At 40.7% G+C, this 12702-nt stretch overlaps 1 long non-coding RNA gene and 1 pseudogene across 2 annotated transcripts in view; one reads left to right on the forward strand and one right to left on the reverse strand.

Moving 5' to 3' along the window:
* LOC311008509 (zinc transporter ZIP9-like) overlaps window positions 1-12702 on the forward strand; it is an 88138-nt pseudogene that overhangs the window by 13610 nt on the left and 61826 nt on the right. The window lies entirely within an intron of this gene.
* LOC311032602 lies at window positions 7825-8613 on the reverse strand. Its single transcript, XR_014599192.1, has 3 exons — window positions 8496-8613; window positions 8065-8095; window positions 7825-7907 (listed from the first exon to the last, which is right to left on the reverse strand). It is a non-coding gene; the product is annotated as an uncharacterized lncRNA (long non-coding RNA).

Genomic DNA, 12702 nt, shown 5'->3' on the forward strand with positions numbered 1-12702 from the left:
CTGTAATTTGAATATATACCAGTAAACAGGTGAGCTATCATGTGTCCAAATATATATGGACCTAACTATACATCTGAAATAGTTGTTTCTACTGGCAGTGATCTAGAATGTCTATAGAAACACAGGACACAGCGACTTGTGAGTCAAGTAATTTAGGTATTTAATTGACCAATAGCTATAAATGAACACAAATAACTTTGTGAAACAATGTTAGTACAACAATGTGCCAGTGTGTCTTGTTAAAACAGTATGTCAGTGTCTTTTTCCAAAATGGCGGCAGTGTGTCTTGTAAGCTTATTAATGAACCACAAACTTTAAATAAGCAATAGCAACTGAATGAAACAATACTAGTAGAAGAGTATGTCTGTATGGTCTTAAACTAACTAAAGTAGTTCACAGCAGTCCAAATCCAGTGTCGCTTGTGGCAATGCAGGCGTTTAAGTGAGAACTAAATGAGTTGTAGCTGCTGTAACTGCCAGGCAAACCAAGGGTGCGGAAGCATGTCGATGATGTAGGATGTTCTGCTCGCACCACCTCCACTCTCATATCAGCCATGGGTATCTCCCATCCAATCCAGAACTTGATAAGCTGCTTCAGCTCATCTTGTGAAACGAAAATTAAAGAGTCACATCAATAGTTGTATTAGTGCATTAACATCATTGGATTACAGCATGCCTCAATAGACAAATATCAGACTTTAAAAACACTTTCAGAGCCACAGATAGTGCTCACATTTCAGTTCATTAAATTCCCTACTCAATCATCCTAACAGATAACTGAACAAGAAGTTTGTAAAAAAAAAAAAAAAAAAAAGGACATTCCAAGGGGACAGAATACTGAAACTGACAGAATATCAGTACATGATTCACCTGTTGTCACAAACTGGCGCAAGTATCCCATCACCCGACACTTGCTCTCAACGGAGACCCCATCGTCCTCATCTTCCAAATGTCCTTCCTCGGGCCATAGTATTTGCTGTAGCAGGACCTGTTGGAAATAAATACAGTGGGTACGGAAAGTATTCAGACACTCTTACATTTTTCACTATTTCTTTTTTTTTTTCACTAATTCTCATATGGAAGAAGTTTGGGTCAACCAGTACCTACAGCTGGAGGTCCAGCCAAACTGAACTGATTTCTTTTTTATTTTGACATGAGGCTTCACCTTAAGAAATAGTGAATTGGGTCTGAATACTTTCCGTACCCATTGTATATTTATGGCAACTATACACAGGTTTCATTCTTTTGTTGCTTATGTGACTTGCTTGCACAACACAATCGCTCAACCAGCTGTCATTTCAGGATATATTGTTGTCAAACAATTTTGTTGAATACCTCAGCACTGCATCCAGCTGCTGCCTGACGTGGAAACAATGATGCCACTGCATCTGGACGAGTTTCCAATAATGGCCAAATCGAAGAGTCCTTGAGCCCTTGTTTGAGCTGCTTTAGCTGGCGCATGTTCCACCCAAGGACTTTCAAAATGTCAGAGGGATAACGTGAAGGGACTTTCTCTTTTCAAGGCCATGTTTTTTATCTTTTAATTCACACTTCAACCATAGCTATGTATTTTTCTGTGCTACTGAGCTCTAAAATAAATAACAATGTATCATTATTGTCTTATGATTGAGCTTGACAGTGTTCCAGATAGTTATTCTTAAATTACTCGACTGGATAGAGATTTTTCCAGTTATATAGATATCAAGAAATACTAGCATAACTTTAACTCTGAACTGAGCAAGTCCTTCCACAGTGGACTGGACATTTATACTTACTGCCTACTGGAGGAGATTATGCAGGAGCCAGGTGCGGTTGCGTTCAGTTAACACAGGAAGGTCCCATGCCAGTGCCAAAGCATTCACAGCTGCCCTCTCATCCTCAGTAAGTACACTTAATTTTCTTTTCTTCTCTCCTTGTCCATCTTCAAGCTTCTGTATCATAAAGAAAACATGGCAATCACATATGACACATATAGCCACTTCCATGAGGAATAATGACACATTCAAGGCCTTTTATATGCAAGTTTAAAAGCCTATAATATAAACGCTCACATCGCCACAGCTAAATTAGCAAAAAATGCAGGACCAGACTACAGAAATCAAACAATACAAACTGTCACAAATGAACTGTATTATGGTTCTCTGGTGTTACCAGTCTTATGGTCTCCCTGATGTCTATGTCTGCCACATCTTCAAGGGTGATGGTGGCTGTCTGGGGTGGATTGTCTGACAGCACATGAAGCACTGCTGGGCTAACACCTGTCAGACGAGGGCCCCCATGAAGGAAAGAATGTCCTATCATTCTCCCTGCCATGACAAATATGTCATTCTGTGCCAACACTTGGGACGTGGAAGGGATTAGGTGGTCAGGTTGGCCTTCAAAGAGCACAGTGCCACATGCATTTCCTAAAGGGAAATAACACCACAGAGAACACAATATAAATGTGACGACTGTAGACAGATTTATGCCACATGAGTTAGACAAGTGTCCCAATCTGTGACATACTGTTGCAAAAGTTTTATTTTTTAAAGATTCTTTCTGGCATAGACGCCTTTATTTAGCAGTAGACAGTCAGGAAACACGGGAGAGAGAGGGGGATGTGACATGCAGCAAGGGACCTCCGGCCGGGATTCGGACCGGGGTCTGCTGTGTATATGCGTACATAGCATGCGCTCTAACCACTCGACTACCTGCTAAAAAGTTGTATACTTGAGATCAAAATGAAGACAGGTTTCTGAAAAGGATGTGGTCAGTACTTAGGAACTACAATATCAACATGCTCATGCAGCTGATGTGATTCCCTCATGCTTTGTTTTGAAGGCTTTTTGACTTCATAACTATCCAGTAGTGAATGCAGAAATGCATATTTACATGGTGACAACAAACACTTAAATTGTATAACAGGTTTACTTGTGTTGTTGTCTTTTTTCTGTCTTGGTATGCTATGAATCAAATCTGGGATGGATAGTCCAAAAGTGTGTAGTAAGAACATTATTTATGTTGTCTTCTTTAATAGATATTCATATCTATATTAACTTGTCTTGACATATACATAACTTACCAAAATCAGTAGTGAAACCATGCTGCAACTTGTGCATGACCATGCTAAAGAAGTGGCGGTTTACCCCATCTCCAATGGCTACATCTCCTGCAAACATAAAGGTTCAATGGTTGAATTTAAAATATAGATTCATTACACACTAAGTGGAATATTTCAAGTCTTGTTTTCTTTTATTTATTTTAATTGTAATGATTATGGCTTCACTTAATAAAGATCCCGATTCAATATCTCAAAGAAATTGAATATTACACAAGACAAATCAAAAAACGCAATTTTAATACGGAAATGTTGGCCTTCTGTAAATTATGTCCCCCATCCATTATGCTCACTTCAAATTGTAACATCATATCAAGCCCACAGTCTAGGATTTTGAGAACTCCTGATTGGTATTACAGTACCTTGTAATTTAGCTTGAAATGGCCTGGCCCAGTCAGTGTTAGGAGCCTTATAGAAGTTGAAGATACTGACTTCTTGGTCCTCTACATCCTCTCTGATGTCAAATTTTATTTTAAGCGTAGGCTCATCTTCTTTATTGTGCAGACATTGTTTTCTGTATTCCTCTGCAGCCTGCTCTGGGTCAACCATGCTTTTCCAGCCTGCAAAGAAAAATACAACAGGTGTTCAAAGTCACAATAGACAATAGTTACTTAGATCCTGCACAGGAAAACAGTAGGCCTGTAGAGCTTCTCTGTATCACTAACACAAGTTTGATTATGAGAGTCTGAATACAGAACAAGATAGATTACTTCTAACAGTTGTTGTTGCTGTCATTGCATCCTGTGCCTGACTCCCAATGGTGCATAACATCATTTTTTATGAAACTAAGCCGAAGTTAGGACGCTTCTGTTTTCAGTCACTATAATGTCTTACTTTTTGTCATTTGCATTGTCCTCCGCCAGTAGGAGTGTAATGTCATCGCCAATCTACAATGTTTGCCATTTGTTGGAACCAGATAGTCAGAATATGTATCTAACAACACTATGTCTGTGAGCCCATTTAGTCCACACATGTCTGTCACACATTCTTTAAAAATACACACCCTAATTACTTGCTGTATAACATAATTCTAACAAACAAATAAATAAATAAATGCAAACCTAAATCTTTGTTGTTAACAGGTGTGGATAATGGAATGTCCTCTGTGGGCAGGGCAGCTGAGGCGCTGAATGTTGCATCAAATGAGGTCGAGGCACGACTGCAGCTCCCAGAAGCTATGCCAACATTATCCATGATCACAGGACAGCTTAATACAAATAAAGAAGGAAACACAAGAATGCACACTAATTTAGAATGGTTTTACACAGTGTTTAGCAGTTGCCATCAGCTGTCCAACCATGCACTGTGAAAGTTGTTATGTAACTCTTGGTTATCACCATTATTCAAAGTGTAATTACACTCAAGAAATATATCAACCGACTCTATGTGACCTGTATTACCTTTCTCCACAAGTGCTGGCGTGGTACTCAATGACTGATGTGGGGACCTGCTCACCACAAACCGGACAGGTTTCCTAGGAGCCAAACAGTTATAATACAACACATACATTAAAATGAACATGACAATTGTCCAGCAGGAGTTGCTGCAGCACTTACTGCACTCACCATCACAATTTTATTCTATCTGATTCTAAATCCACAAAGGTTTTATTGTTGTGTAGGCAGCTCAATATTCACATAGCATTACCTATGTCACATATCACTACCTAAGCAAGTGTGTGTGGTTTGCAGTCTCTTTTGAGACAAGGTGGAAACAGAATTCAACAAGCAGGCAGATATGGAGCTGGAGTCAAAACAAAAAAAAGAAAACAAGAACACCACACAAGTGGGGGTATGAATTGATAGGACTGTACTGATATCAAGACCATTATCAATTATGCTAACAAATTCAATTATTATTATTATTATTATTATTATTATTATTATTATTATTAAATGTTGTTTTCACTAGTAATGAGCAAGTTAAATGTTAGTGGCGGTGCTGATATTCAGACACCTGAATCAATGTAGGGTCCAGTCTATCATTAAAATGTACTGCAGTATTTTCAGATGACTGACAAAGCAGTAACAACATCTGTTGTGAATGCAGTTAGCCATCTTGTTAATTGTTGTTGAAAATGAAAACCTGTATAGGCCTACTTTTTTCACCAACAGAAAAACCACAGGAATAGATGAAGAATCTCATTTGGAAGGCAAGTTGACAGAGGAATAGTTCTAAGTTGAATGTTATCCTTTTGCTGTCTCTAATAATGACACTACTCGTTTATTATAATCACAATCATGCCACTGCAATACAGTCCATAATAACTGCTAAGTATCCCTTTTTAAATCATCATGCAGCCATAATATGCACATAACCATAAGTAATACTTTTGTGCCATTGTTATGAAATGCAGCATTATGAAACTGAGAGTTCAGTGACAGCTTACCAGAGAAATAATCTCAGACTCCTCTTCATTAGAAACAATTTTCACATCAGATTCATGTTTCTTCAAGAGAAATTTAAAAACACCATCAGTGATACTTTTTAACATACATTTTTCAGTTGAATACAAGGTTACAGTAAAATACTTTTAGCCAATTGCAACATCGTTAATAAAGAGTTCCTTTTTTACATAGCCATAAGATAACTTACATCACCACAGGAATCAATGTGGTATTGTAGCAGCGGCAGGGGAACTGACTGTCCACATGACATGCATGCATGTTTGGGCATGTGTTGAAACTCCTCTGCGTCATAGGGTAGAGGAGTGGTGTCCATTCTCTCTTGTAGTGGGATGATGTAGATGACAATCTTCCCACCGTTCGAAGATGTTTTCAAAATGTTTGCTGTATAGCCCTCTGACCCCTGTGGCAGTGGGTTATACGGCGTTGTCCACTGCCGCCTTTTGGAAAGATAACATTTTGTTAGAAGAAGTGCTCAATCTTCCATCAAAAGATACTTTTAGTATTCAATGTAAAACACCACCACATATTCTGAATATTTAACACAAACAAACCTGTAGCACTTCAACACGTGTATACTTTCGGTGAAGCATTTGAATGTACATGTAATTGTGAAAAAAGTTATAACCATATTATACTTAAAGGTACTGTATAGTGTACAACAAAGGCAAAGTAATCTTACCTGAAGCTTTTTGGAGGAGCCAGCCACCACACAGACTCCTCATTTTGGGATCATTTAGAAGTAGTGTACTGCTTATCTGTAAAAAGTTACAAACTGTCATAGTGTGCACCGTATGATCTTGAATGTCTCTGATGGACTAACTTGTCATGTTTCCAGAAATGGGTTAAGGTTAGTGGTAATTGATAACACAGAGTTGTACAGTTTGCTGAAGATGTACGCCGATCAGGCATAATATTGTGGTGACTGTCAAGTAAAGTGAATATAAAGTGGCACCTGGTATTGGGTGTGGTATATTCGTGACAAAAAATGTTCAAAGTTGATGTGTTAGTAGCAGGAAAAATGGGCAAGCCTGAGAATTTGAGTTAGTATGACAAGGGCCAAATGTGTGATGTGATGACTAGATGACTGGGTCAGAGAATCTGGAAAAAGTACAGCTCTTGGTATCCCCAGTCTGCAGTGGTCAGTATCTATCAAGGAAGGAACTATGCTGAACTGATGACAGGGTCATAGGCAGCTAAGACTCACTGATACACGTGGGGAGTGAAGGCTGATCTACCAGACAAGCTACTGTTGCTCAAATTGCTGGGGAGGTTAAGGCTGGTGTTAGAACAGTGTTAGAATAAACTGTGCATCCCAGTTTGTTGTGTATTTGATAGCAGTTGTGTATTTGATAGCAAAGGAGGACCAAAGGGGGAACATTATGACCACCTGCCAATATTAGGCAGGTGTCTGGTCTGCTCCAGCTCAGAGCAGCTGACAATAATCTCATTTAGTATGTTAAAAACCACAAAGCTGTGTGGCATAATGAAAGCTATTTCAATGCAGTACAACAAATATCACTGTTAATGTCATTACACATCAACCTCTACTTATTTCAAATTGATTTTTAAAAATGTCTTTAAAACTCACCTCTGTGTGGAGGGCATTGTCAGCTATATTGACAGTCCTTCTACCAAGACCTGCTTGGAGTAGGATTGCCTCATCTTTGGGGGTTCTGTCGGTGTTTTGTGACAGCAAGCAGAACTGTATCTCTGTGTACTTTCACACAGTGACACGGGGTGGATCTCCTCCTTTCCTTTTACGCTTCTGACCAGAGAACATGGATGGGAAGCACCTTGGATGAAGAGTAGACAGTTATTAATATGTGAAGTCTAAATATCCAACTTTAAAAAGAATACCTCCCTGCTGAGGAGGCTCAGGCATCTTTTTCAAATGCATCCTGGACTCCTCCCTGGGGAGTTGTTAGGGGCATGCCCCACTGGGAGGAGACCCCGGGGAAGTCCCAGGACATGCTGGAGGGACTCTTTCACTCAGCTGGCCTGGGAATGCTTTTGGATCCTCGAGGCAGTCACTTACCTCTGCATCTCATGTTGCACGGTTGTTGGTCTGCCAGCTGCAGTCCCAGCTCCAATCCCAGTTGCAGTCACAGATCCAATCCCTGCAGTCCCAGCTCCAATCCCTGCAGTCCCAGCTCCAATCCCAGTTGCAGTCCCAGCTCCAATCCCAGTTGCAGTCACAGATCCAATCCCTGCAGTCCCAGCTCCAATCCCTGCAGTCCCAGCTCCAATCCCAGTTGCAGTCCCAGCTCCAATCCCTGCAGTCCCAGCTCCAATCCCAGTTGCAGTCACAGATCCAATCCCTGCAGTCCCAGCTCCTGTCCTAGCTCCAGTCTCATTTGCTATGCAGCTCAAAAGCATGCGGACTGCTGTTTCAATGTTTGTGTTCTGGTGATTTTGAAAAATGTCAAAATTAAATTGAATGTAACGTAATAACAGTCGGAAGCAATAGTTTGTCAAATATGCATTTTAGAAAAAAACAACAACTTTGTCTTAGCGTGCTAATTTCTTTAAGGTTCCATTAGCCTACCCATATGACACTCACCTGAGATGAACCACCAGGATCTGTCATTTTCCTAGAAGGCAGAGGAGAATAGGAGTAATTTACTTTACTACGTTGAGATCTTTCAAGCATAGATATTAACTAGTCTTTTTTATAGATCCATGTTTTAAACCTAGAAAGAATCATCTTGTAAAAGAGCATATAAGTTATATGAATCTGACTCTCTTCCTGACACGTCTGTTTTCTGAAAACGAAACCTGCATGAGCCGATCTGACCCGGGGTCACAGCTCTCCTCTCTTACAGTTTATGACAGATAAGACTACAACAATACACACACATACGTATATTCATTGAAAACAAATGCACACGGCCGGGAGGATGGTTACCAAAACAGAGGAAAAGTGACAGGACGCTAAATGTCTCAGCTTCGCGTCGGGGTTTATTTATTAATGTGGTTAAAGATACAACCTACCTTGAAAGTTGCCTATATCGCTGTCTCTGCTGCTGTTAGTTTAGCATGTGCTGAATCCACCCTCTCCTCTGATTGGCTGTGGGGGAAAAGCCCCTCTCCTCTGATTGGCTGTGGGATCAGTCGCTCTCAGATCAGCACCCGCCTTTTGCACCATAGACTGAATGCACAGACGGTTTTGCTCCACATATCTCAGTGGAGGTGGGATTTGTGATTTGTAGGTGAAGGAAACAGAATCTGTGACTCGTGGGGAAGATTTGCGCAGTTGTACTTCTCGGTTTGTGTTTGTGTTTGAAAAGAACACAAATATTTTCGTGGGAAATTATTTTACATACATTGAACATTTATTGCACAAGTTCACATTCAGATTTGCACACATTCAAATTTTGTCCACAACTTCACATTGTCTGATACAGGTACACAAATATGTTTTGCATAGTAGTACACAACTCATAGAGTCTGTGACTTCAAATGTACTGATACACATACACAATCACTGTCACAACTACAAATTCAACTGTTACAGGTGCTCAAACCTTTTGCACCAATAATACCTTCATAGTAATGACTGTGGGTCTGTGTATGGGCGTGAGCAGTGCGTGCTCAGAGCGTGCTCAACGGCAATACAAATGAATGCGGGGCTCATACGCCACCTAGTGACGGGACACAGGAACTACATTCAGATGACATATATGGGCTTCGTAACCATGTGGGTCACAGCAAGTTTGTGTATTACACTTTGTTTTTTAAGTTACATTTATTTACACATAATGTGAATGAAACTAAAATAAGGTTTTTCTTATTTCAATGTCAATTTGTGCAACTTTTGAAGATCCTTCTCAGTTGCTTTGGCTCATTTCTTGAAACAGACCGGACGTTCTCAATACTCTTGGTGGTTTTGCCAAAAAAAAACCTGGATGGTTCAGCACAACACCATGGCTCACCTGCAAAAGCTCATATCTCTCCCTAAACAGTTCACTCATGTGTCAAAATCAAATTTCTTTCTCATATAAATAGTCAGTGCCCCCAAAATGCATCATCCCTTTGGCATTGTGTAAGCACTGCTAAATGTTTAGATGTTTTGTCACTATGGCAGAGGACAATTGAAATATCCCTCATGTCCACCACTAAGTCTTAGCCCAGTCCTTCATTGACAATGGTTACTGTACTTGTTTTTTTGTCTAGCTAACAGAATACAATTGTGTGTAAAACTGAAAAAAAAAATAGGATTTTACGGTGAGAGTAGCCACCCGTGCCAGGTTGTCGTTCAAACATAGAATTCAAAGGACAACACTCCATTCATAATGTATGTCTTATGTATTTCTTACAGAATGAGTTACCAATGAAATTGTATTGTTGCTTTACTTTTTACCACTATTCTAATGCATCACTGAACAGTGACTGGAATACTACTGTATCCCATTGAGGTACATTACTGCAGGGCTATAACACACACACACACACACACACACACACACACACACACACACACACACACACACACACACACACACACACACACACACACACACACACACACACACACACACACACACACACACACACACACACACACACACACACACACACACACACTAAATGAATAGGTAAATGCACATTTCTTGCTTTATGCACAGTGTCCAGTCCTACAGTATACAACATATAATTCAATTATTGACTGATATGAGTACATACCTGTTTTCCCTGCAAAAGGTTTGGATGATGGAGGAGACTGTAGAGCGAGGCACATTAGGCTGCACTCTGCGACCTGCCTCCACCATTGTGAGACGGTGGTTGACAACATGGTCTATAATTGTGGCCCGAATTTCATCCGGGACAACATGGTGTCTTCGTGCTCCTCGGCCTCTTCCCCCTATTCCACCACCACGCACCCTTACTCCTCTTCCTCTTCTTCTTCATGGAGCAGGCAGTTGTCCTTGTTCATTTGCTTGGCCAGGTGCCTCCATGTTCAGAAATGGTACTTGTCCTGGTCAACCTTTATACACTCAACAAAAATATAAACGCAACACTTTTGTTTTTGCTCCCATTTTTCATGAGATGGACTTAAAGATCTAAAATTAATTCCAGATACACAATATTACCATTTCTCTCAAATATTGTTCACAAATCAGTCTAAATGTGTGATAGTGAGCACTTCTGCTTTGCTGAGATAATCCATCCCACCTCACAGGTGTGCCACATCAAGATGCTGATCTGACATCATGATTAGTGCACAGGTGTACCTTATACTGCCCACAATAAAAGGCCGCTCTGGAATGTGCAGTTTTGTCTCACAGCAAAATGCCACAGATGCCACAAGCATTGAGGGAGCGTGCAATTGGCATGCTGACAGCAGGAATGTCAACCAGATCTGTTGCTCGTGCATTGAATGTTCATTTCTCCACCATAAGCCGTCTCCAAAGTCGTTTCAGAGAATATGGCAGTACATCCAACCGGCCTCACAACCGCAGACCACGTGTAACCACACCAGCCCAGGACCTCCACATCCAGCAGGTTCACCTCCAAGATCGTCTGAGACCAGCCACTCAGACAGCTGCTGTAACAATTGGTTTGCATAACCAAACAATTTCTGCACAAACTGTCAGAAACCGTCTCAGGGAAGCTCAACTGCATGCTCGTCGTCCTCATCGGGGTCTTGACCTGACTCCAGCTCGTCGCCGTAACAGACTTGAGTGGGCAAATGCTCACATTCGATGGCGTCTGGCACGTTGGAGAGGTGTTCTCTTCACGGATGAATCTCGGTTTACATTGTTCAGGGCAGATGGCAGACAGCGTGTGTGGCGTCGTGTGGGTGAGCGCTTTGCTGATGTCAATGTTGTGGATCGAGTGGCCCATGGTGGTGGTGGGGTTATGGTATGGGCAGGCATCTGTTATGGACGAAGAACACAGGTGCATTTTATTGATGGCATTTTGAATGCACAGAGATACCGTGATGAGATCCTGAGGCCCATTGTTGTGCCATACATCCATGAACATCACCTCATGTTTCAGCAAGATAATGCACGGCCCCATGTTGCAAGGATCTGTACACAATTCTTGGAAGCTGAAAATGTCCCAGTTCTTGCATGGCCAGCATACTCACCGGACATGTCACCCATTGAGCATGTTTGGGATGTGCTTGACCGGCGTATACGACAGCGTGTACCAGTTCCCACTAATATCCAGCAACTTCGCACAGCCATTGAAGAGGAGTGGACCAACATTCCACAGGCCACAATTGACAATCTGATAAACTCTATGCGAAGAAGATGTGTTGCACTGCATGAGGCAAATGGTGGTCACACCAGATACTGACTGGTTCTGAGTCCCCAGACGCCCAATAAAGCAAAAAAAATGCACATTTCAGGGTGGCCTTTTATTGTGGACAGTCTAAGGCACACCTGTGCACTAATCATGATGTCAGATCAGCATCTTGATGTGGCACACCTGTGAGGTGGGATGGATTATCTCAGCAAAGCAGAAGTGCTCACTATCACACATTTAGACTGATTTGTGAACAATGTTTGAGAGAAATGGTTATATTGTGTATCTGGAATGAATTTTAGATCTTTAAGTCCATCTCATGAAAAATGGGAGCAAAAACAAAAGTGTTGCGTTTATATTTTTGTTGAGTGTATATATACTGTATATGTTTGGCAGCATTCACAATCATAGACAGCACCTGTCAGGTAACTAAACATACGGTTTGATTGGTCATCTGAGATGAGTGAAACTCCTCCTTCGTTAGTCAAGTTCTAGTTTCACCTGACTGTCAATTACTGAACTCAATTTATCTAATGTTCCAAGAGATTCATATATGGTATTCATGATATTATGTTCTTGACTCATTTTGACAAGTGATCAGACTATTGTGCAAGTGATGACTTACACAATGAAATGATGCTGACATGTTTAGCAGAGAACAACCATTAGAGTGAGAATCGACCATCAGTTTAGATCAACAAGATCTATTCACCTGGAAATTGTGCTAAATGTAGTCTACCTGTACTTAATCATTTGCAAAGATGTAATGAGATATTGAGACATGTACTAAGACAATTGCAATTTGATTAAATGAATGAGAAATGCAATTCTGTTGTGGACAATTGCCAAGTGGTTTGGAGATTTGTCCATGTTGTTTTGAGAATGTAATTTCTGTTTCAAGAAAAGAGCCAAACCAATGGAGAAAAACTGTAATAAATATATATAC

Source organism: Eutrigla gurnardus (assembly GCF_963514095.1).
Source record: "Eutrigla gurnardus genome assembly, chromosome: 22".
Taxonomy (NCBI): Eukaryota; Metazoa; Chordata; class Actinopteri; order Perciformes; family Triglidae; genus Eutrigla; species Eutrigla gurnardus.